The 22,936-nt window shown below is 43.0% G+C and overlaps 1 protein-coding gene across 5 annotated transcripts in view; it reads left to right on the top strand.

Moving 5' to 3' along the window:
- LOC128880933 (stress-activated protein kinase JNK) overlaps positions 1-22,936 on the top strand; it is a 127,620-nt gene that overhangs the window by 24,851 nt on the left and 79,833 nt on the right. For 2 of the 5 annotated variants that reach the window (XM_054131519.1, XM_054131514.1), the window contains exon 1: positions 2,630-3,301. The exons of the other annotated variants lie outside the window; for them this stretch is intronic. The gene's annotated coding sequence lies outside the window, so the exon portion shown is untranslated. Of the gene's footprint in view, positions 1-2,629; positions 3,302-22,936 lie in introns of those variants that run through there. 5 annotated transcript variants of the gene reach the window in all.

Below are 22,936 nucleotides of genomic sequence, written 5' to 3'. Positions count from 1 at the left end.
AGAGAGAGAGAGAGAGAGAGAGAGAGAGAGAGAGAGAGAGAGAGAGATCGGCCTTACCTGGTCGCACAGGTGCAAACTCTTCGGGTGATCCAATGTCGTTCGATTTTTTGTCGGCCGATACATTTCATTTCTCGGTCGAGCGACTCGCTTTATGGTCGTTCCACCTTTCGTGATCTACCTCAACGATCTCTTCCTCTTACACGGCCTCCACTTTTTGCTTCCTCGCGCCAAACACGGCACGACGGAACCTCGATTATTGTTGGGTCGTTGGAACTCGTTATTGACAAATAATAGAAACTTCTAAAAAATTAACCATTGCTAACAAGAGACTTAGAAATTCTAAGCAATCTCTTTATAAATACTCTCATGAAGATATCGTATAGATAATGTTGTAATATCGCGCTCCCCACGAGTAAGAATTCAAACAAAAACACGAATAGCAGGGTGCGGAATTGATCGTGTAGGAAAAACGATCGATTGTGGATCCGAAGATCGTGGGTTCGAATCTCCGTGCCTTATTTTTCGTAGGGACTCCTACAATATATACGATGAGACGTGTGTATAATATGCGCCATGTTCATCCATAGATAAACTGATACAAAAATCGGCCCACCCCTAACCGATATCCAACATTCCCGTTTCTTCGTTGTCAAAGGACTGCCTTACGATCATTCGCTAAACATCACGGGCTTTCCCCTCGTTTTCTGCCTTTATCGCGTGTACCGCGAACTATGGCACGCGAAAACCGTGTCAGTGTTTGAACAGTTGATCACTGCGCGTGTTTCTTCGCAAACAATGTATCTCCCGACTTCCAGAAAAAGGATCGCGTCGTCGCGATACGCGACCGCCTATAGGTTATTCGGATATTTTTATCAGCGCGTAATTCCGCAGGAATGCCGCCTCGGAACGGGACTCGTATCGTCTCGAGCGTGATAACGATCCAAGCGTATTATTAGACCCGTAACGTGTTCGTTTTGGTATTTCCTTGTCGTTTTTCCTCGAGGCGATTGATTTTTTCATTGCATCGGAGAAGTAGACTGAGGAAATTTATGAGTTTCGAAGCTCGTATACGTTTCCATTGGTCCAGTCGAATGCAAGAGACTCGATCGAATTATAGAAGATACGCGAAGCACTCGAAATGGACCATCTGTTGGGTAGGCAAAGTGTCGATTATTTGCTTTCAAGCCTAGTCAGAGGGTGTAAATTTCTTGAGTTTCAAGTTCTAACTTGGAAATTGCAACGAACTGAATGAGTCATTCAATTTTCGATACATCGCAGACAAATATTTGCACCTATCCTTGATTTGCGACTTATCGCTCAGACTAAAGGCGAGATAAATAGACTCAAGGCGTGAATCGACACTTCGGTCTTTCTATATGTTAAAACCGTCATCTTCGTAATTGTTGCATCTATATCATCATCTACCAACGCAACGAATAAATAGATTTTGTGGACAATAATCAAGTTTCGGGTCTTGCAAAGCCCCGAAGACAGGGTGCTAAGTAAATCTTTGAATATACAACGTAACGCGAAAGTTTCCTTGCGGTTGCATTTCTAAGTTTCCTTTAGAGGGGTAAAACAAAGACGAATGTTCAATAATAGAGAATTAAAATATAACGAAGTGAGTGGCACAAGAGCACAAGGACTTCCACCATATAGAGTGGCTAGAAAAATAACTGTCCGAGAACTTTTGCACGATGCTCACTGAATCCACTTCGGTAACTCCGCAAGTAATACCTTTATCGGAAATTAGTTCAGACGAATGTCGTACGGTTTCGAGGGGGGGCATAATTTAATGTTACTGGGTTTTTCGTCAGTATACACGTGGAAGACATAAAACAGTCGAGTGTGTTCTTCTCTGTAAGTGGAGTTACACGTTCTTGGATACGTTAATCGATCTAGTTCATTAGTAAAGTCAATTAGGAAGTCCCTATAGGAAAAAATTAAGCTGTTGATGTGTAACGTCTTCATTAGGGTAATTGTATCGTAAATTTGTTTTTTTTTTTGTTTTACATGTTTATGTTGTCCTTCGTATCTGTAATCAAGTAAAATTACCGTTAGTTTCGTCTCGACCAAATAAATTTTATTTTCTTTAATTAAATTAGCGTTTTCTAAGCAGTACAACACTTTGTACAGGATGGACATTATCAGAATGGTAGTTTAATTCTCGTTTAACGACGTTGTTTCGAAAGGGTGGTGCACTGGCTCCACCAGACTACCCCGTATAAGGTGGCTTGTGGTAAAAAGAGATTGTTAACGACCATTCTAGACAGTGTCTCGAGCTTCGGACGGTAAAGAATCACTGGATTAGAGCGACGTACAACCAAAATGCGGAAGATCGCGAATTGGAGAAGCAGTCGGATGAAGAAGAGAACGCTCGTAAACGGAGTTAACGCGACGGTTCAAGGGAGCACTCTACCCGGCAGGAGGATATCACGAATCGTCCCGAGATAGCCTGATCGTCGGAGGGGTGGTTGGCCGCGATGGAGGGGGTGCGTCGACCGCGCGCGAGGACGACCGAGGGCGAGAGCGCCGGAGAGGGAGCGAGACCGAATAGATACCCCGATAAAAACGCGTGGGTGGGGGAAGGTCGGGTCGCGCAGGCGCCAGCCCCGAACTTCCCTTTGGTTGATCAGTCGTGCGTGGCACTTGACACGCGTCGCGTCTTTCTATAAGTTTTGGGGTGCGAACCGCGTCCGTTTCGTCCACCCGCTCCGTTTCTCCGTTCGTCTGTCGCGCATGCTTTCCCGTTCTCCGTCCTGAACGTATTCTGTGAGTCGGTGTTTCTCGTCGCCGCATCGGGAATCCCTGAAAAAATCGACGATCGTCGGGAAACGATATCTCGACACGGTGCCATCGACGCGTGCGTCCGTGCAAACTTTCCCGGGTACGGAACGTTGCGTTCAAAGTGCACACTCCTCGAAAACTTAGGTGTACGTGGGTCGAGTCGAACCGCGGGGGGAACACAAACGACTAAGCGATCGTATCGCGGTGATTTAATGTGAGAAACGAGCGGTCGCCTCCACGACTCCGTTTCTTTTGTTGTGTTACGCTGGGTGCAGTTCCTCTGTGATATCGTTGATAAAGTCTCGTCCGCCGCCGCTCGACCACGTGTCCCTGTTCGAACGACGAGACCGTCGAGACAAGAAAAGCTTCGGAGTCCGAAGTTCGACGTCTGTTCCCGCTCTACGAGTTTCTACGGTTGCTGGACAACGTTGGCTGCCGTCGCCCGTCTCTCCGCTGCCTTCGATTCGATGCGAGTGCCGCTCCTACGAGGGAAACGAGGATCGATATTTACGAGGTAGGACGAGTCCTTTCACGAGTAATTCGGGGTGCGTTGGTCGCGTTCGCAGGGCCGATTCGATATCGATGGTCGCTTGAGAACGATCCACGATGGTGTCTCGCTTATCGATACAAAAATCCCGACCGTCGGTCAGTAATGGAATTACTTCCGTGTCGGTTCCGAGTTAAAAACCGTCGCTTTCTATCGAACCGTTTCGGTATCTACGCAAAAGTGTCGTTGCGCGTCGATTATATCTAGCACGTGTTTGGTATCAATTTTTGATATCGATTCTCGGGAAACGGCATCTTATCAGTATAAGCTGAATACAATCGCAACCTCGATCGGACTGATTTCAATTATTTATTTATAATGACGACTATTGGTATTCAAAAAGGAAGATCGTATCTGCGCGAATAAAATACAATTTATTCAAATTATTTCTGAAAATTTTACGAGTTGTTAAAAATGGACTCGGAAAATCTCATCCATGTCTCGATGATATTTTCATGAAAATTGGATACGATACGATGAGAAATATAAAAGTTTTTGAAGTACTGATTGAAAGTTTGAACTCGTTGGAAGATATTGTTTTCGCGGCAGGCAGTCGCTCGAGCTAAAGAAACGTAAATATTGGTAGAGGTGATTCAAGTGCGAGTATCCCTAACGGAAATTTGATCAGTAAGCGAGACATTCCGCGCTTTCGTTTCCCCTTTTCCCGAACCTTAGAACGCTGGCATACCTCTCGCTGCTCGTTTCGACCGCTAATGAACGTATGAGCGTTGACCATCGGAACTCGATCGACCGTGAAATCGCGTTCGTCCGAGCAAAATGAAGGCGACCTTCGAGGAGAACGCTCCTAGGCTTCGCTGTAATCCGCTCGCTCTTTGGCCAGCAATTCCTTTCAATTAGATTTGCCCGTTTACATCATACCACGGATATTGGTGACGAAATATGCTTCGAAAGAAGCTCTTAATATCGAATATTGTTCATTTGTCTATCATTATTAACATACGTCTACTAAAACAGACACATCGGAATAAATTAATCGATTTGATGCTCCGTGTAACCTAAACGTCTAACGCTAGGTGAAGGTAAAAATGCCTTTCTTCTCGATTACCTCAAGTAAAACAAATTCCAGAAACAAATATTTTTGTTACGCAACGTTACTGCTGGCTCTACAAATCCCCTTTAGAGATACGTGTTTCCAGAATATAGAAACAATTCTAACAATCTCGTAAAGATAAAGACCCACTATTATTGTAGCGCTCGTATCTTTATAGTAAACAAATGGTGGTTTTTAACGAGTATTAAGTCGTTAAAAGAATAGGCAGTCCAAACTTATCAACAAGCGAAGGAGAAATCGTTCCGTATTTGTCATTGAGACGTATCGTTCAATCTACGATAACTCCAACTGTATAAATCGACAAACCCATCCAAGTTTGACGATACAAGCGTTTCTCTTGTAGATTCTAACGATGATCGAGACAAAAAGGAACACGTCATTCTCGATGTCTCGCCTTGTTTCTTAGAACGCAAGTGTTTCCTTCGTTTGTCTGTTAATTATCATTCCACCAAAGAGTGTGCAACCGTTAAATAAATAAAATTAAAGAAGTAGGTACGGTTACGTCACTCTGTCGCGTGTAAGAGCAATGCATACGTTTGTTAATTCGCGTAACGAGTTCTTTTGGCAACGGTTGCGCGGGTGGATTACGCGAAATCGGTTTCAGAATTTGCTAGGGAATTGGCGAGACGCGTTCGTCAGGCTCGCTTTGTGATTCTGATACAAATTACTGTCAAGTTAACTCCTTGATCGCGCCCCGTTACTCGCCACTGCTCGGCGAAAATTGTTAAATTTAGTTCTTCGTAACCGACTGTTTCTCGACAAAGAGACAATATGATCTCGTTAACGCGGTGGGTTACGTCTACGTTAGCAGCGGCCATTGAAATGTTAATAGTGCTTTTTCGAAGGTGCGAGTTACGGGCAGATACTCTTGTAGGCCGAACGAAATGGAATTTTGTCGACTTAGGTAGTTACTGAATTAAATACTAGGCATGTTTATGGGTTATTAGGCAATACTTTTCTTCGGAAAAACTTAAAAACTTTGCCGATAATTGACATAGAAATAGATTTGCTTGAATTTGAAAGCAGCCTATTGCTAAATCTTGTTCCTCGTGGATCAGAAGTGAATCATGTCGATGGAAAATTCGAAAAATTGTAATAAATTTACTCCGTTTTATACTAACGACGTCCTTCGATCTCTTGAAGTCATGGGGATAGAGTGACCTCTTGTTTATCAGTTTCCTGGGTGGGGCTACGTGTTGCGCGGCGAAGAAACGTTTTTACGGCGACAGGACGGGAGGAAAGGGACGCGTAAATAGAGTTCGGACGCGACGTTATAGGCCTTACCGGAATAACGGAAGGTTTACGTAATGCGATCTTGTAAACACGACCGATCCAATTACTCCCTGAACGGCATAAATCCGCGTAGGAGACTTCCTTCGGTCGAACATGGCACCCCGCTGGCATTACGTCCTGTGTTTACGTTCTCGTTTCAAATTTTCTTTACCTTTTTTTTTTGCGCAAGATTCACTGGACCTCATGTTCGTGGAATTCCGAGACTCTCCAAATTCCATGAAAAACAATACACAGTGTGCGTGGAGTTTCGAGTCGGATTTTCCAACTTTTACGCGTTGCTATAATGTCGCATGGTCTTTGGCGTTAGAGTTAGCTTTGGCCTCGATCACCAGATTTTCTAACTTCCACGCGTTGCTAAAATGTCACATGGTCTTTGGCGTTAGAGTTAACTTTGGCCTCGATCGCAATCTCACTGACGTCTTTTCACTTTTCTTAAAAAATGTCCAACTTCCCTGGAAACTTGCATAATTATAACGTGAAATGTCGTCCCGAGTCTCTACAGGCGCCATCGTAAACTCCTGATCATCTGTCATTCAAGAAATCCGCGACTCATCGACGCAAAAGGAGCAAGTCTCTAACGACCACCTACATCGTCGACTCGAACTTTCCCTGTCAATCATAATTCCTTCTCATGTAACCTGCCTCGATTAACCGTCGATAGAGTCATCGCCCGTTCATAGTATATTGGATTAAAATTTAACCCTTTGTACTCTGCCCCATCTCGTTACAAAACGTGCGAGCAGGAATAGCATTACATAAAATGGCCTGACTTTGGAAACGTGTCTTTTGTGATATTGTTAGACTCGATGATAAATTCTTTTAAAATGATTTATGTTTGCAGTAGTGTCACTAATAAAATTTGTTAGACTTATGACGTCTTTTCATAGGGGAGACCCAAGTGCAAAGGGTTACAGTTAGGATAGAAAGATGTTCAAAAGAACGGAATTAGAGTGTCGACATTATTCTTTCATTTAACCTCTTCTTATTATCAAATTTTTCTTCTTTTTATTATTGACAGTAATCATAATTATAAAAAACCAAACGTCCACGTATGTGTCCAAGGGCGTGAAGAGGGTTAAAGAGCGTGTTCGAATACATTACCCGATACGTGTCTGCGAATATCTGATTATTCGAGCTTTCGAATCGACGAGTTTCCCTCGCGAAAACGACTTTTCCATCGCGTTTCACCGTTCGTTTGAAACAAACGCGGGGAAACGAGGATGTTCGTTTGGTGGGCGTCGGAGGGTCACGAATTCCGTGCGATATCGTCGCAACGCGACGGCGTTTCGAACGTTACCTGAGCCCAGGGAGTCGCTTGGCTCTGTCCAGTCGCGCGGAATGCCCCTTTTAACGCGACTAGCTCGAACGCGCCACAACGGCGGAAAACGTGTAGGAGTGACGCCCGGGAATGCACGGCTACCCGCCTCAAATATGTAATACTAACACACATACTTGGCTATCGATTTTCTAGCGAACTACCCCTAGCGCGCTCATCCGAGTCGCTCGCGTCTCGCTATGGTAATTCTTCGCCGTTCGAGCTGGTTGCATTCTTTTAATTTCTCGCTGAGCGAGCGCGCCGCGGAAATCTTTGGGAACGCGGATATATATGGAGTAGTTTGGTGAAATATGAAAATCGAGACTATTGCGAAATTATTTAATCAATCGGAAATAGAGAATCTCTTTTTTTTCTGTAACCGCCTGATTGCTGAATTATTTGGGAAAGTGTTATCATTATCATATTTTGAGTGGGTTATTTGATACGTCGTAGTTGGAAGCATTCAGCGCTACATTCAGTGTATTATTGAATTACGTTTCGACTGTTTGCGCGAACAATTTTTTAATATTAGCACTCAACTTCTAGTAATTAATCGAATGAATTCTCGATACTTCTTTTTATAAAAGATTCCCTTATAAGGACTTACAGCTTTCATACTCATCTGTGCCCGATAGGATAGGTAAAATATTCATTTTTCCAATCCGGCCCGGGGGCAAAACAGTTGCAAAACAGGCCATGCCAACTTTTAAGGCCATCATCGGAATTCATGAATGTTATAGCAAAGTCCAGGTTTGGGTCAGGCTAGAATTCTAGTCATTTGTGCAATCCCATAAATTACGCTGTAACATCTATATTGTAGCCATCGTCGAACAGATAAGATACATACCAATGATACTAAACAAAATTGTATTCTTTTCGCTAGTCACATTTCAATCTAATCAGAAATTCTAACGCGGTTGAATTCTGTTGCTATTCTCCCGCGTGTGAGATTCTCCCGGTCACCGTCAGCATTAGCATTATCTTTCTCGATGAAAAATGTAACAAGGTGTATAATAACCGTCGGGTGCGGCGAGTCTCGTGGGCGCGTCGTCGGCGCGTATTCTCGGTGCATAGCTTGTCGCGGTCGGCCGTTAGATCTGTCCTCAGTTAATAATGACTCGACCGTCTGATTTAACGGCGTCGTTAGAACGGTCGCCTATACGCGAAAGACATAGCACGCGCGGTTTCGAGGTCCTTACGACTCCATCGCCCGCGGCTATTAGCTTTCGCGGTTGACACGTTCCCTTCGAGTAATTGGCCGTATTAAATTTAATAATCCGACCGCGAGATCGTACCTCACCCATTTCCGCCTTCCTGTTTCGCTTTTCGTCGACCGTGTTCGATCGTGCTCGATTACCCCGTCTTTGCGACAACGCCGGATTAATCGCGACCGAAGTTGTAAAAAGAAAAGTACTCGACTCGGCGGAAGAGTCCGTCGGCCTCGATATTCCTCCTGGAAACGTTTAGAAATCTCGTAATGAGAAACGGACGGAGGAAGGTTCTTCTTTCGGTTGGAGATGAGCAAACATTCTATTCGACGAATGAAACCAAGTTAGAGAGAATTATTCAGGTTTCTTCCGCTGAGCGGTTTATCTATCCGGGGGATGATAATCTTGCTGGTTCACAGAAGCTATCATTTAGAATTAATGTTTTGTAGGCTTCTTTGGAACCCTCGCTTTTATGTCGCTTTTCCAGTACTAGGCAACGACCATCTTTCCCTCGATTCACTTCTCGTTCCTGTTGTATACAGTCCTGGAACTCAGGATGTTCTTAACTCTTTCGTTTCCCTTTCTCCCTTCTAACTTTTATGCCTGTGATAGTAAAAGTTGAAATTACTCAAAGATTAACATATACAAAAATAATGAAAGTAGACTGCCGGATAAAAGTATACTTTACGTGAATCTAATCCTTACGAGGCTAAACCATAGTCCTTTATAAACACAGTTAATGAAAAGCAGTGAATTTTCATTCAACGACCAACCGGATGAGCAGCTGTTGGTTTTTTTTTATTCTTACTCGATATTTGTATCAAGATAGGAATTTAGCCTCCCATCTCCAGCTCGAAAAGACGCATGTCGCCGCAGAATTCGGCGCGGCGGCTACTTTGAGCAATACCTCGAACTTAATAATCCGTGATGTTAGTACGAGGCTCGATGCGCGCCGTCGCACATGAGCTCTTGCCGTTTGTGGATTACACGCTGGTGTACTAGTCCACTCAAGCGAGCAACAAAAATAGCGGAACTAATTCTCATAGTTTTGATGCGGGATTCGTGTGTATGCAGTCGGCTCTCGAACAATGCGGATACGGTTACTCGTGATTCTTTGTGTCTATTTTTTGTATAGCCTTTTGTAGTCCGATTGCATTTGCTTGGATTCGTGTAATTCGCGATGCATTCGTAATTATAATTCACTTTAAGCGCACACGCGTGTGTATTACATCTTCTTACGAGTTTCTTTTTTTATTTTGATAACCGATCATACCATCGAGATTACGCCGTATCCATAACGCAAGGCTTATTAAAATTTACACAAAAAAGCTAAGTAGGCTCTCCGAAACTTTTCAGTTTTCAGTTTTCATCTGAAATCGTTGGGGATTTAAATTTACTTTAAAGACATGTCTTTCTTTTATATGAATGAAAGCTACGTTCGATGCTGGCCTCCGAAATACTTCCAAAAAGTTACACTGTTTACTTGAATATATATAAAAAATGTTCTCAAGGTTTCATTAAATAATATACGTTACTTTCTTGATGAAAAAATTCATGCAAATCACTAAAAAAACGTAGTCCTAAACCTATTTCCTCCCCTTAAGTCTTTACTTAAGTATCACGCAACGTATCAGCGGGGTTCCTATCCCGTGTGCACGTTTACGAACACAGTTTACAGTTCAGCTGCCTCACCCTGTATATGAAATACAGCACTATCCAGCTCCCGGCATCCGGTCATTTCCGTTGTTCCGCTTTGTTTTTTCTCTCCCTTTTGATCTCTCAGCATTTTTCCTCGGAAGAAAGCGAGCCACTAGTCGGATTAAAACGTAATTAGCCAGGATCGAGCGGAGCCCGTTCGTTCAACGGTGCGAGAGAAATTTTCTTATTTATAACGACCAGGTGGATTTTCATTAACGTCGTTCTCCCTTCGGACGCGTTGCATTCGCGGCAGTTTACAACGCGGCACACTCGCGAGATTAAAAATTTCATTTCTCCCGGCGCGGCTTGGCCGCGAGATTCGACGGGATTGTCCACGAAATACTACGGCGCAAAATTATCCCGGGCTTACTGTATTTCTAACGTTGGCCCGTAAATTCATTCCGACCCCCTCGCGTTAACCTTCTGGCTGGCCTTTCCGTGCAAAAGATTACGCGTCCTGGAAAAACGAAATTAGTGAAAAATGTTCCTTGCGTGCTCCCTAAAAGTGTGAGGGACTTGGTAGGATATTTCGGAACAACGCGCACTTTTGTTATCACGAACCAGAGATTTGTTGTTGATTTTGGTACATCTACGGAACAAAGCCAAGCCGAATAGCATACCTCGAAGTATTGTCTCGAATAGCATACCTTGCTTATTTCGAGACAATACTGTATTACTATTAAAGTATTAAGAGCTGAAGACAGAGCTGGAGAATACTTCGAAATGTAAAGGGTTGGATGATGACCATAATCACAAGTGTATCACCAACAACTCTATAAATTGCTCGAAATTGGATACACACTGTGATTGAAGGGGGTGAATTCTGCTCGCACGTACAGGTGTGTTTCCATAAAATCATTTCGACGGTGTCGGGTATTAAGACCTCACTCACCTTTAATCTCGTCGCAACCACCTGTGAAAACGAGACTGACTCGAATTCGCGGAAGGTGGCAATCGATACGGTGGCTCGCGTGTTGCCGCGGTCATCGTACATCGATAACGAACGAGGCCGGGAATGCAGCGGCGGGTAGATACGTCTCGTATCGTTCGATTTATGTTCCAATTCGCGGAACACGGCTGGGAACCAGTGTCGGGCATTAATCAATTACGTTTTTAATCGCTCGCACGAACAGTTGAAAAATTAATCGCAATTAACTGTAATTGCAATCGCCAGGCTGGATTTCAATTCCAATTGGAAAATTAATTGTTTGATTTCAGGCGCGCCAGACGGCTATTTCTTGCGGGTTGCAAACGGCAATTGGTAATTAAAATATTCATACTATTCGCAAACTAGCGGTTCTATAATTGGCTCCGTATATATTACTAAGTAATGTGCCTGTTCATTTGATTTGCTACGTACATATTTTCGGAAGAAATGTAGATTCCTTTAAAGGGATAAATAAATGTAATGTTATAAAATTTAAAATAATACCTAAGTCTTAAAAAATTTCTAACATTCTCATTTCCGAATTTTATAGAAATTTTTAATTTCTTCATTTTAATCATTCACTGCTGACTACTCTTTATTACTACGTATTATATCAGCATTTAAATATTATCCTGGCTCCCAGAGCAAAACGTTCTAAAGCCCAACAGTGAATGGCTTAAACTCGCTCATAATTCACCCATCAATCATTCGTTTGATAACTCGTGATTCGTATCGCGAAAAATGATAAAGAACGAAGGGTCGACCAAAGTTGCGTGCGCGAGCAAGTAGATCGATGTTCTTCCAACGCAGCTTTTACTTTTACCAACCCTTTAATCTCGATCGCTGTACACCGAAGATTGATTTATTCCAAGGTTAAGAAAAGTGTTTCGGCACTCGAAACTTGAGGCTTCGTTCGAGGTGGGGGCTAACGATGTAATTTCACGAGTTTGGCATCGATTCGCACTCCACATTCGGGCAACAATAAACCTCGGGAGATAGTCCGGTTCACGTGGGATTCGCGCAACAGCAATTTCGATTTATGGCTCCGGTAGCACTTTTGTACTCTATATTAATACATTAATTTCCCTCGTTCTCGGCACACACACGGACAGATCCGTATTAAAATAACTTGTGCCAAAGCATGCGCGCGGGATTCGAATCGACGGTACTGCGGCTCCGATGCATGGTTACGCGCGCGTGACCGTCTGCAACCCCCTCGTCGTTAGGGTTGAAATAGCCTGAATTACTTGGCTGAAGGGTACAGCAGCTTGGACATTTTTAGTTTGTTTGCAAATGAGGAAATGCCGAGGTCAATCGAACATGAAAGCACTTGCGAAACTGAAATCTGACTAAAGTTCGAAAGAAATTGGTGACTCGAAGGCCTTGCGTTCTTCTTGCGAGCACCAGCAGTTCGATCTTTGGTGCAATATATTATTGATGCGCTAAAGAGTCAAGTTTTCAGTATAATGCCAAGTTTATCAATGTTACCAAGCAGTACTTCGAGTGCATAGGGTTATACTACTTATTACACTTCATGTCTGAAGACCATGTTTCCATTCTTTCCTTGCCTTTGTTTCTTTATTAGCGTGGTGGAGGGGAAAATCTTCTAAAAGACACCCCCCAAATGTTGTTGGGGGTAGTGTCAGATTTTTACTGAGTAAAAGCTTTTCCACTACAGCCCCCCGTGGCGGAATTATCCCGATGGTAATACATGGGCCATAGAATATTTTTTCCTTGACCTAGCTCTCTCATCGCTACTCGATGGGACGAGACAGATTCTCCAATCCCTCCTTTCCTTCTCATTGAGGTCAAGCACGAACATCATCAACCCTTAAAATACATAATGCAATGAAATCGTTCGTACAAGCATCGAACGAACTCCGAGTTCGATTTTTGGCCGATCGTTCGTGGCACGCGTTCGATTTCGCCGCGTAATAGCGTCGGGTTAATTTAATCGAGAGCAACGCGGGAATCGAGATCCGTGGGCGGCATTCGCGGAATCCGAATAATGTCTGGCGGCTCGGGGCAGCCACCTTTATCGATCCATCGTCGAGCTTGCAGCTCTGCCGATTTTAGGGAGCCCGCGCGACCAAGGCCGTCCCGTGAAAAAAAAAAACGGGAAACACTTGGACTCGAGGGAGGAGACGCACCGTGCCCGCTACCTCTGCGAAATTGAAGAGGGTCGTTTGATTTATGGCGGAACCGTTCTCCAGGACCCCCTTCTTTCCCGCTCTACGCTCGAATTTCGTAAAGTTACCCGCTCGTGCGCCCTCTCCAATTACTCACTCCTTCCTCCCCGACGTGCTCTCGAAAACCTCTCGTTCCACTGTCTCCTAGAGCACAGTTTTATCTTGTCGCGTTTGATCGATCCGCGATCTCTCGGCGAACGCCGAGATACGACTTATCGCCGTTCCCCGGTGTTTTCGCAGACAGCTGTTTCCTCTAAAAATAACCGCGCGATCCTCGTTTTCCCGGAAGCCACGCTTTATCGATTCCGAGCGGGCAAATATCAGCTCGGAAATTTCTTACCTCCTCGCGGTGGACAACTTTTCGAGAAAGACAGGGAAAATTTGACGTTCGATGGGCTTCTTTAGGTCAAACGTAGGGCGTTCAAGTGTTGAAGTGGGTTAGTATGAAATTAACCCTTTGCGCTCGAGTGGCGCATCCAGGGCGACGTATGTAATTTTAAAGGGTTTTTTTTTGAACGTACAATTTCAATTTTACTTATATCTTTAACTTATAACTTTTTGATTATACAGAAATTTATTATAAGAATGGACTGGATTCGATTCTATAGAAAAATGCCTCGATCGCAAAAGGCATTTTGACTTTGAATAGATTAGGTCTGGGTAAACACATTTATACATTAATATTTAGCCATCGTATACGTTTGACCCGACGAGGACTGTAATACACAATTTTTGAATATCTACCAAAGTATACCAACGAGATTTGTATTTAATTTGTATATCTTTTTGTTTCAGGTAAGTAAGCGCATTGGATTTTCTCTAACGGTCGATAATCGCCGAGGTTAGCACTACCTTCGATGGTATCGATACGTTCAGAAGGTAATTAAATATCTTTTTAATCGTGGCATGGAGCCAATATAATTTTTGCTCGTTTAGAGTTAGATTTACTTAGAGTTACATGACCTTATACTTTAAAAAAGTTCGAGTGCAAAGAATTCATATCAATAATTCTGAACGTAACTCTAGACAGTCGAAATGCAATTATACCTTCGTATCATAGGCTGAATATTTCTGGCTTTACTTATACACCCCCGTTCATAAGTACTTGCGCGATTCCTTAAATAAGCATCTAAAAAATGTTACGAATGTATCAGTAAATATCATTTATGTTTCTGTATTTAGTTTGCAGTAATAATACTAGTATATAGTACACATTTTAGAATAATAATTTACGGTGTATATTAAATATTCATGGAAGTTGGCGGATGTCCACATATTTATGGACAGGGGTGTACGGTTATACAGAGCCTCTTTCTAACCACTTAACGAACAAAATTATTGCGTACGCCATCTTGTCGCGAATTGTGTACAAAAAGGGTTTCGAAAAATACGGCATGAATCGCGTTGTGTCGACCCCGTGATCTCGAATGCCAGGAAAACAAAGAGGGATAATAATACGAGGGCGTCTATGGTGTCAAGGATGCGACACGTTTGAGAAGCTTTTTCGTTAACTGGAGGTTAAGTGGCCCTTCTTTATCTCCGGTAAGATCCACTTGGACCACTGTCCCAGTTTGCAGTCGACGGTGTCGCGTCACCGGAAATGAATCGCCAAAAGTGTCGGACGGACACTCGTCCCCCGTTCTATTCAATTTTCGCGAAACGTTGAAACCTGCTTTCGATGCGGAGAATTCCTTGAGTTTCTTTCGGTTTCGAAGGAGCCATTGAATCGCGAACGCTCCTTTCCTTTACAGAAAGTTTCCTCGTTTGCATTTATAGCTCGAACGAATACGGATAAATAACAGAATTAATACTCTCGAAACTCGGTATACACGGTTTTCCGTATTTTACATAGCGTAGAAGATATTCTAGAAGCCCTCGATTCTACCTTCTACGAGTCGCTAGCATAAACAACTACGGGTTTTAGCTTTTATCGGATATTTCATGAAAAATGCATAACACGCTTTTCCTTCCCTAATTCGAATAAGATTCGGCCCATTTCGACTCGCGAGCTGCGCGCGTCTCGACGCTGCGGATCCCAGTCTCTGGCCGCAAAGATTTTTCTGGTCCGGCCTCGTGGTTCGATTCATCAGATAATAAGATATATCACTCTCAGGAACGTGTCATGGTTCCGCGACGACCGCTTCGTGGACACGAGAAGTTGGCCAGCGGGTCTGATTGGTAACAATGTAATCTCATAGATTATACCATTACCAATCAGACTCGCTGGCCAACTTTTCGTCTCCGCGTAGTACATGTATCTCGTGCATCGCCCTACTCGATGAAAAGTTGGGCTTAGTAACGAAATCGCTATTTGTTATCGACCAGCGCATTTCTCAAATCGAAACCGTTCGACGAACGCGAGACTCGATTGGCTGTTTGAGTAGTTGAAACCGGGGCGAGCCAATTTCGTTCGCGAGAGGAGGCTGTCGGTGAATATTGCGTTTAAACTTTGCGCTCGAGCCTCGAACTTGCTGCTTCCTATGCCCGGGAAATAGAATTTGGGCTGCCATGATTGTTCCAAGAGCTTGCGCACCTTTTTCGATCCAAGATGCTGCGCGCGCGTCGCGGGTACGCGTTCCTACGTAAATAATGGGGCACAGTTTGGCCGGAGTGTTCGAATTATAGTAGAATCGCAAAGAGGGTGATTTCGTTGTGCAAAAAGGCATTGGAAATTCCGTCAGTCCCATAAGTATTCGTGTCCTCTATAATTATGGAAGATATTTGTTTAATTTAAATGAATGCTCCATATTTCTAAATCAATTTGTAATCGTAAATGTATACGTGTGTGAAATTCATTCATGTACAGATTTATAATGGAAAATTGATTTGGGAACACGGAGTCTATCATTTAAGGGGATTTCATATGAAAACTGTGGCCTTCAGAATGCACGCAAAACAGCTACGTTTGATGGTGACCCTTTGACCATCGAAGGGTGGCTAATATCTTCCATATTTTCCGAGGAAATACTTCCGAAAAATTACAATATTTACTTGAATATATGTATACAATGTTCTCAAAGTTTCGTTAAATTATATACATTTCTTTTTTGCTAAAAAAATTCATGCAAATCACTAATAAAACGTAGTTCTAAACCTATTTTCTTTAAGGGAGGGCGCCGAGGCCAAAACTAGCTACCAGTATTTTATTTATTTTTTTTCATTAAATATAAAGGGTATGAATACTTATGGAACTGACTGTATATTATAGAAATTCGTTGTTCTACCTTGCGTGATAAAGAGCAAAGGGTAACTTAGGAGATAGCTTCGACATAGTTTACATTCAAGATTGTTGTATCGAGACTCAGAAATTCGTTGTTCTACGTTACGCGATAGAGAGGAGCAGAGGATAACTTAGGAGATAGGTTGGACATAGTTTGTATTCAAATTTGTTGTATCGAGATTCATCTTTGAGAACTTGTCGGATGTTCGTGCACTTGATCGTAGGTCTCGATAAATCGGATTTCGATATGTTTGGGTAGGATCTGTGTGTTTGATTAGGATGGTTTTGTAATTAAAGTCATCTTCATCGGTTAACTCTATTAGGGTGGACAGTTTAGTCTGCTGAAATGAAGTAATTTCCCAACACGAAATATTAAAATAAAAAGCAACCAAGGTATCGTTAGCACCGGTAAGAAAAATTGCTCGTCGAGAGGTAGGCCCCGTCGCGGGTTCAGATATTTTTTGTACTTTCCCTTGGAAAATACTTATAGCTTGTCCCAGTTTCTGGAATCACTCCGTGTAATGAACGCTGTCATTTCTTAACGATGAGGCAAAAATAATACAAAAGCACCGCAGGGAGAAAGGACAGTCTCTCATTAAGGGGAATGCGGTATTACCAGTAAGTAGAATGTGGAAGTCTGACTATGATGTCTGACCCGATACGTCTCGCGCAGGCCTTTCCGTTCAGAGTACATACGTTTTCACGTTTAAATAAACTTCACAACTTATATAGATAACGTTGTTTATTCGAAGTAAGGGTTACCACAATTATTAAAAATAAAAATTATAACTATTGATTACTTTGGTGAAAAGACAACTACATGGAAGACCTGCTTCCTGTTTCCTTCTATAGGTCCTTCGAGTTGGGGAAGTATCACAGTATAAAAACAATATTACACAATATTACTCGTTACACAAATCGATTAAAAATCCGATCAAAGTGATTCCTGAAATAAATTATTTATTATTCAATGCCCAACAAAATGTTATCGTTTAATCGTGTTAATCTTTATTATTCAGGAATGTTATTATAAATTTAAAAAGTTACGACTATACCAAGTGCTTCGACACTTAAATTTCAGATTTTTCAAAAGGTGGAGTTTATCGATTTGTGCAATGAACGACTTATATGTGACATATTTCTCCCAGAAAAATAATAATAGAGCTAACCAGCACACCGTCATAGAAAATTGTTTAGCAGCGACAACAAAAGAACATAACAGTCAAGCTATAAACGCGAGATATGCCTTGGCAGAAGTATAAATCGTTCCTAAACACACGTATATCCACACGAACGATAGGTCACGGAGAATGTAATAACCGCAAGACGTTGGTAATGTCGGCTAATCCGTTTCGCCGTTTTTGATCGAGTAAGGAAATGGAGCCCGTACCTGGCAGCTAGCGTCACGGTTAATTAATAGTCGCCGCGGACGCACCAATTCCGCGGCGTTCTTTGTCTATTTTCTGGAAAATTAATTCGGAAAATGACCAACCGCTGGCGCATCGCCCGCCGAGCAAATTGCCTTCGCGAACGCGCACCAGGGAAAATACTGATATTGTGCGCGAAAACGTGGCCGTTCCTGCGACCCTCCGTCCATGGGGAGGGCGCACCGACACATTTTATAGCGACACTCGCAGTTTATATGTCGCGATACGCGAATCCTGCGCGGCTCCGCGTCCTGTATTGTTCCGCGCTCCTGTCACGAATATTGCCGAAAGATTTGCGACGCTAGCAAGCGTTCGCAAAAGTGCAACTCGCGTTCATTCCTATCTTCGAAACGCTTGGCTTGGTCTGCACTCTTCCAGTTACATTTCCAGACGATTCCAAATCGCGTGAAACGTATTTAAAATACATCCAGACTTACATGCGTTGCGAGGAAATCGATCGTTGATATGTTGATTTTTAGAGTATTCTTGATGTAATTATTATTTTAAAGATCGATAACAGTAGTATTATTCAGAAGTTTACTAGGATTTATTTACGTTACGTGTGTTGTGATACATTTTATATCGAGAACAATGGTCGACACGAACCTTCCAAGCCAGTCATTTTGATGCGGATATTTCAAATTTCTTTCCACAGACACTTATCAAATGTGATTATCTCCACTTTTTGAAAAATCTGAAATTTAAGCGTCATTTGGTCATTTCGCTCGTTTCCTGGGTTCGTTCCACACAGCGCGATCGATTAGTGGAATTGTGGATCCATGTAGACGTTGAACCATATGGCGACCACATACCCCGTCGTATTTACCCTCGCGTTCCATTTACCTGTTCGATTTAATAGCGGTGAGATTTAATCCGACCCGAAGCGCCGTTCGCAATGGACGAGGAGGTTACGCCGCGGAGTATCGGTTTCGCTAATTAAAATTTTATGGAAACGAATTTTCCGCGATCTCAATGGCGACGCTAATCAAAGGGTTAACCCGGGATTGGGTTCGATCGGTTACCGTGCGTCGGCGAATCGGGAACGTGTCCCCCTTTGAGTTTCCACTCGGCAGTTTCTTTGGTGGCTAGATCTAATCGAATCAACGTGCTCCTGACGGATGGGGAACGCGGCGAAGTAAATCGGGCACCGACCCTTCTTCCGCTTTCCCTCGATACGGTTATTAATGCCGTGTGCCGTCCTTCACCGGTGTCTTCTTCGACGCATTCGCCGAACATTTTCCCGAGTAAATTGTTTCCCGGCTATCCGCCCATAGAGACGTCTCTCTTGGACCGATGTCTCCCAAACTTTTCTGATAACTGCTCACTTGGACAAAGCACGTACCACGGTGGGGTCCATCGATCCCTTCTTCCCGATATATTATATGTTCCCCTGTTTGGGAAACAGAAACGAAGCTTGTTCATGGTTTAATATATCGTTTATCGTGTCTTGAATTTTCTATAACGAAATAGTCAGTACCATTCGATACTGCGAGTTTTAGGCACGGTGATATGTAAACGTCGTGACAAATACATGCTAAAAAAACACGATAGAGTGCATACACTTATGCAAAACAAAGTATTAATATTATTATATTAAGTAACACTAAAACTACCGACGTTCATTTTTATTTATTTTTACCATGATGGAACAAATGACTAGTCTTAAAGACAGTTTGTTCAATTAAATGCAAAAATATTTTACGTGTAACTGAATCGAATAATCCATGAAACAATTGTATATAATTTATATACAATAACCGGTCGTGGTTAGGTTAAATGTTAATAGAATATATTCTACAGACGTGACAATTTTTTTTTTTGTTTTCAATATTAGTTTGCGCCACAAATGCATAAGATCCGCCTTGATATTGATAACTTTAACTTCATACCACAATGGTACCAAAAATCTGACATACTGTTTACTTACTGCCTTACTGTTCTGCAGCTCGAGCTTTCAGCTCGTTGCCGCTCAACTCGTGGAACGGAGAGAAAACAAGAAACGAACGATAAAACTAGGATCAAGGTTCATTTGAAAATGTAAATGTATTATTTCACGGTACGATATTTGCGTTCGCTGTCAGATAGTATAGATCGATACGTGGAAATACAGTTTTCATAATTTAGATTTTCTTTCCGCCTGGCGAGCAGCGTGCGCCGTTGCAAGTGACTCCCCGAGTGTTTGCTTCTCATACAAATGCGATAATTAGCACTCACGGCCGAGCGAAGCTGGGGTCGGCTGGCGTATTTGCGCGATGCACAGCTCGTTTCCTGATTAATGGATGCGTCTCCTGTGGTACGCGTTTCCACAAAGTCCCGGGTAGAAATTCTCTTTTCACCGTGGGCCCCCGTATCACCGATACGTCAATTATAAATACCTTTCTCCCTCGAAACTCTTTCCGCACGAATAATCGCCTCTTGCCGGCGCTTCGCCGCGAGAGCGATACGTCAGCCGGCTTATCGGTGAAACGCAACCAGGAGAAAGCCTTCTCCCTCTGCGTATCGGAAAACGAAGGTCTGTTAAACGAAGTTCAAAGATTCCTCCAAGTTGGGATCCTCTTGAAATATGCACCAACATTCGTGGCACGGTTTGAATGCAATTTTAAGAGACTGCGAATCTTTTGCTCGCTTGCCCGAAGAAAGTTCAAAAGCTGGGATCCACTTGAAATATATCCCAGCACTCGTGACACGATTTGAATATAATTTTAGAAGATCGAAAAATCTCGCTCGCGTGCTTGAAGGTAGCTTAAAAGGAAGTTTAAGTAAATTAAATTTGTCTCCACGTGACCTAGTCGTACAGAGAATAGACTTCATTTGAAAATATACGTTTTGTAATTCAAATTTTAATTTTCGAGACGCGATGGTATCGAACGATGGCCTGGGCGAGATCTCTCGGTCCCTTAACCTTTTGACCGCGAAGGGCGTATGTATTCGATAAATCAATTTTTAAAAACTATCAGCTTACAGAGGATGGTGATACGAAACTTTGTTATATTTGCAGTTTATTCGTAGGATTCTTAGTTCGAAAATAAAAATTGAAAATTTAGAAGTTCGTTGGAAGTTCGTTGGGAGATTTCAGGAAAAAGGTCTCAGTTTGCGATTCTTATCTCTGAAACTAAACGTCCTATGAATAAACCGTAAGTATAAAAAAGTTACATCATGTCATTCCCTATAAGCTAATATTTTTTTAAAATTCAGACTTCCACGCCACGTAGAAGTTTCAGTAAAAATCGTCCCGCAGTCAATGGGTTAATATTTAATTTGCGCGAAAACAAAGTGCACGAAGCGCAATGACTCGTGAAAGTGCGTAGCACGCAACGGAAGTGCTCGTTATGACAGCGTCGGGTGTCCTTGCCAATGAATTTGTTCGCTATTTCGGCGAGTGAATCATCGGATATTCATCGAGCATCGGGAGGGACACGCCGCAACTCGCGTCACCGGTATGCAGATCGAATAATAGTTGCACGCACGGGCGTGCGTTAGATCTAATCACGAATAGTCGACAGGTATGCGCGCAATTTTTCACTGACGGTTGCTTTGTTTCAACTTCTGGCTTGTACGAAACGAATACCGCGTAGTATTATGAAATATCGGGTTGTATGAAAAGTCCACGTCGATTTTTGATAGGTGTTACAGGTCTGAATATATCGGAATGGTTGAAAATAAATAACATGTACACATCTCTTAAAAGGTGGAAAGATTGTGGACACGAACTTTCTGGACAACCCAATATGAACTTAGATCGATATCATATTCGGTAAACTCACTTTTACGAATATCATATCGTTTTACAATTGCAAGCTCTCACGTGGTTTATCGTAGTATCCACTTGCAATTTCTGACTGTAGATCAAAGTTGGACAAATACTATTTTATCCAGTAACATAATATCGGATTCTTGTACGAATTCCAAATCATTTAAGTACGTAGCTTTCCTTCAACCACGTTTTCTTCAACCTGTTACATCAGGATTTTATTCGAATATTTTATTCCGATTGTTTCGATGCAACTGTACGTACGAGGCCACGACCTCAGAGAAGCTGAAATGTCTTCCGGTGAGGAGAACCATCGACTGTATTCTGTACGCGAATAATAAAAATTCTAACATGCACGGAAAAGTAATTTCTCGGATCTCGGGAGACACGGTAAGACGCGAGCGGATAAAACGTGCAGACGCGAAATTCGCCGGCGCTTTTCTTCCCCGAAGAGCGCGGAAACACCGTCGAAAGGCAGGCACAAAGAGCGTTTTGTCTCCCCTTTAATCTCGCGCCTTTTTTTTCCCCGAGCGCATCGAAGTTTTTCCACGGTCTCGGGAGTCGCGACGACGCGGAATATGGCGTCGAGACGTCGGTTGTTAAGGGCGAGCTACGTGCACGACAGAAATATTTCTTTCTCCGAGACACGGGGAACCTCGGTCGCGGAAAGGTGGCGTCGAGTAAAAATCGTCACAATTATCGACACGACGTCTAGGCGAGGTGATGAGCCTCGAGGTGAAGGGGTGGTCGGACTAAAAAGCACTTGTACGTGGAAAACGGAAAATCTGACTTGTACTCGCGGCTTGCACCCCTCTATCCCCTTCTTCCTCCAGAAACATTATTTGTAGGAGCAACTCGATCGTTAGTCTTGATTACTTTAGAGTCAGTGGCACGAGCGTGTAGGTTTTGCTTGCGAGTAAGCTCTAATATCGCGAATAGATATCTTGTCGTAAATATTTTTGATATATTGAACATTCTTTCTGAACTTTTCTATCTAAACCAGGGCTTCTTAAACTATGGATCGCGACCTCCAAATGAGGTCGCTTAGCGAAACTTTCAGGTCGCGTGATTTTAATGTAAAATATGTGTCCATATATTTACGAACGAGGGTGTACGAGAGGACAAGCGTTACACCGAAACGCGAGAGAGCAGGGCGGAAGGGCGAAGCTGGGCGTCGAGTAGACGTCGAATTGGATTCCATTGGTCGAACTCATTCGATTAATTACTTGGCATCAAAGATCGGCCAGAGCTCGGTCGAACTCGACTGGAGATTCCCCGGGGACAATTGCGTTAAACCGGCTTTTGTTTGCGGACGTGCACCCGCAGGACTCGTCCTGACGGACCCTTCGTTATACCGTCCGAATTTCGTTCCGCTCGTTATCAGCGCGAACGTCTGCTTCGAAGGAAATTAATTGCACTGTCTCTTGTAAAGAAAATCACGTAGATAGACGCTCGCAATTTCTTTCCCCCTTCGATTGTGTGCTCCTCCGTCTTGGCGCGC

The sequence above is a fragment of the Hylaeus volcanicus genome, chromosome 8 (genome assembly GCF_026283585.1).
Source record: "Hylaeus volcanicus isolate JK05 chromosome 8, UHH_iyHylVolc1.0_haploid, whole genome shotgun sequence".
NCBI classification, from domain to species: domain Eukaryota; kingdom Metazoa; phylum Arthropoda; class Insecta; order Hymenoptera; family Colletidae; genus Hylaeus; species Hylaeus volcanicus.
Note: the sequence above shows the minus strand (reverse complement) of the source record. Positions and strands in the feature narration are given on the sequence as shown.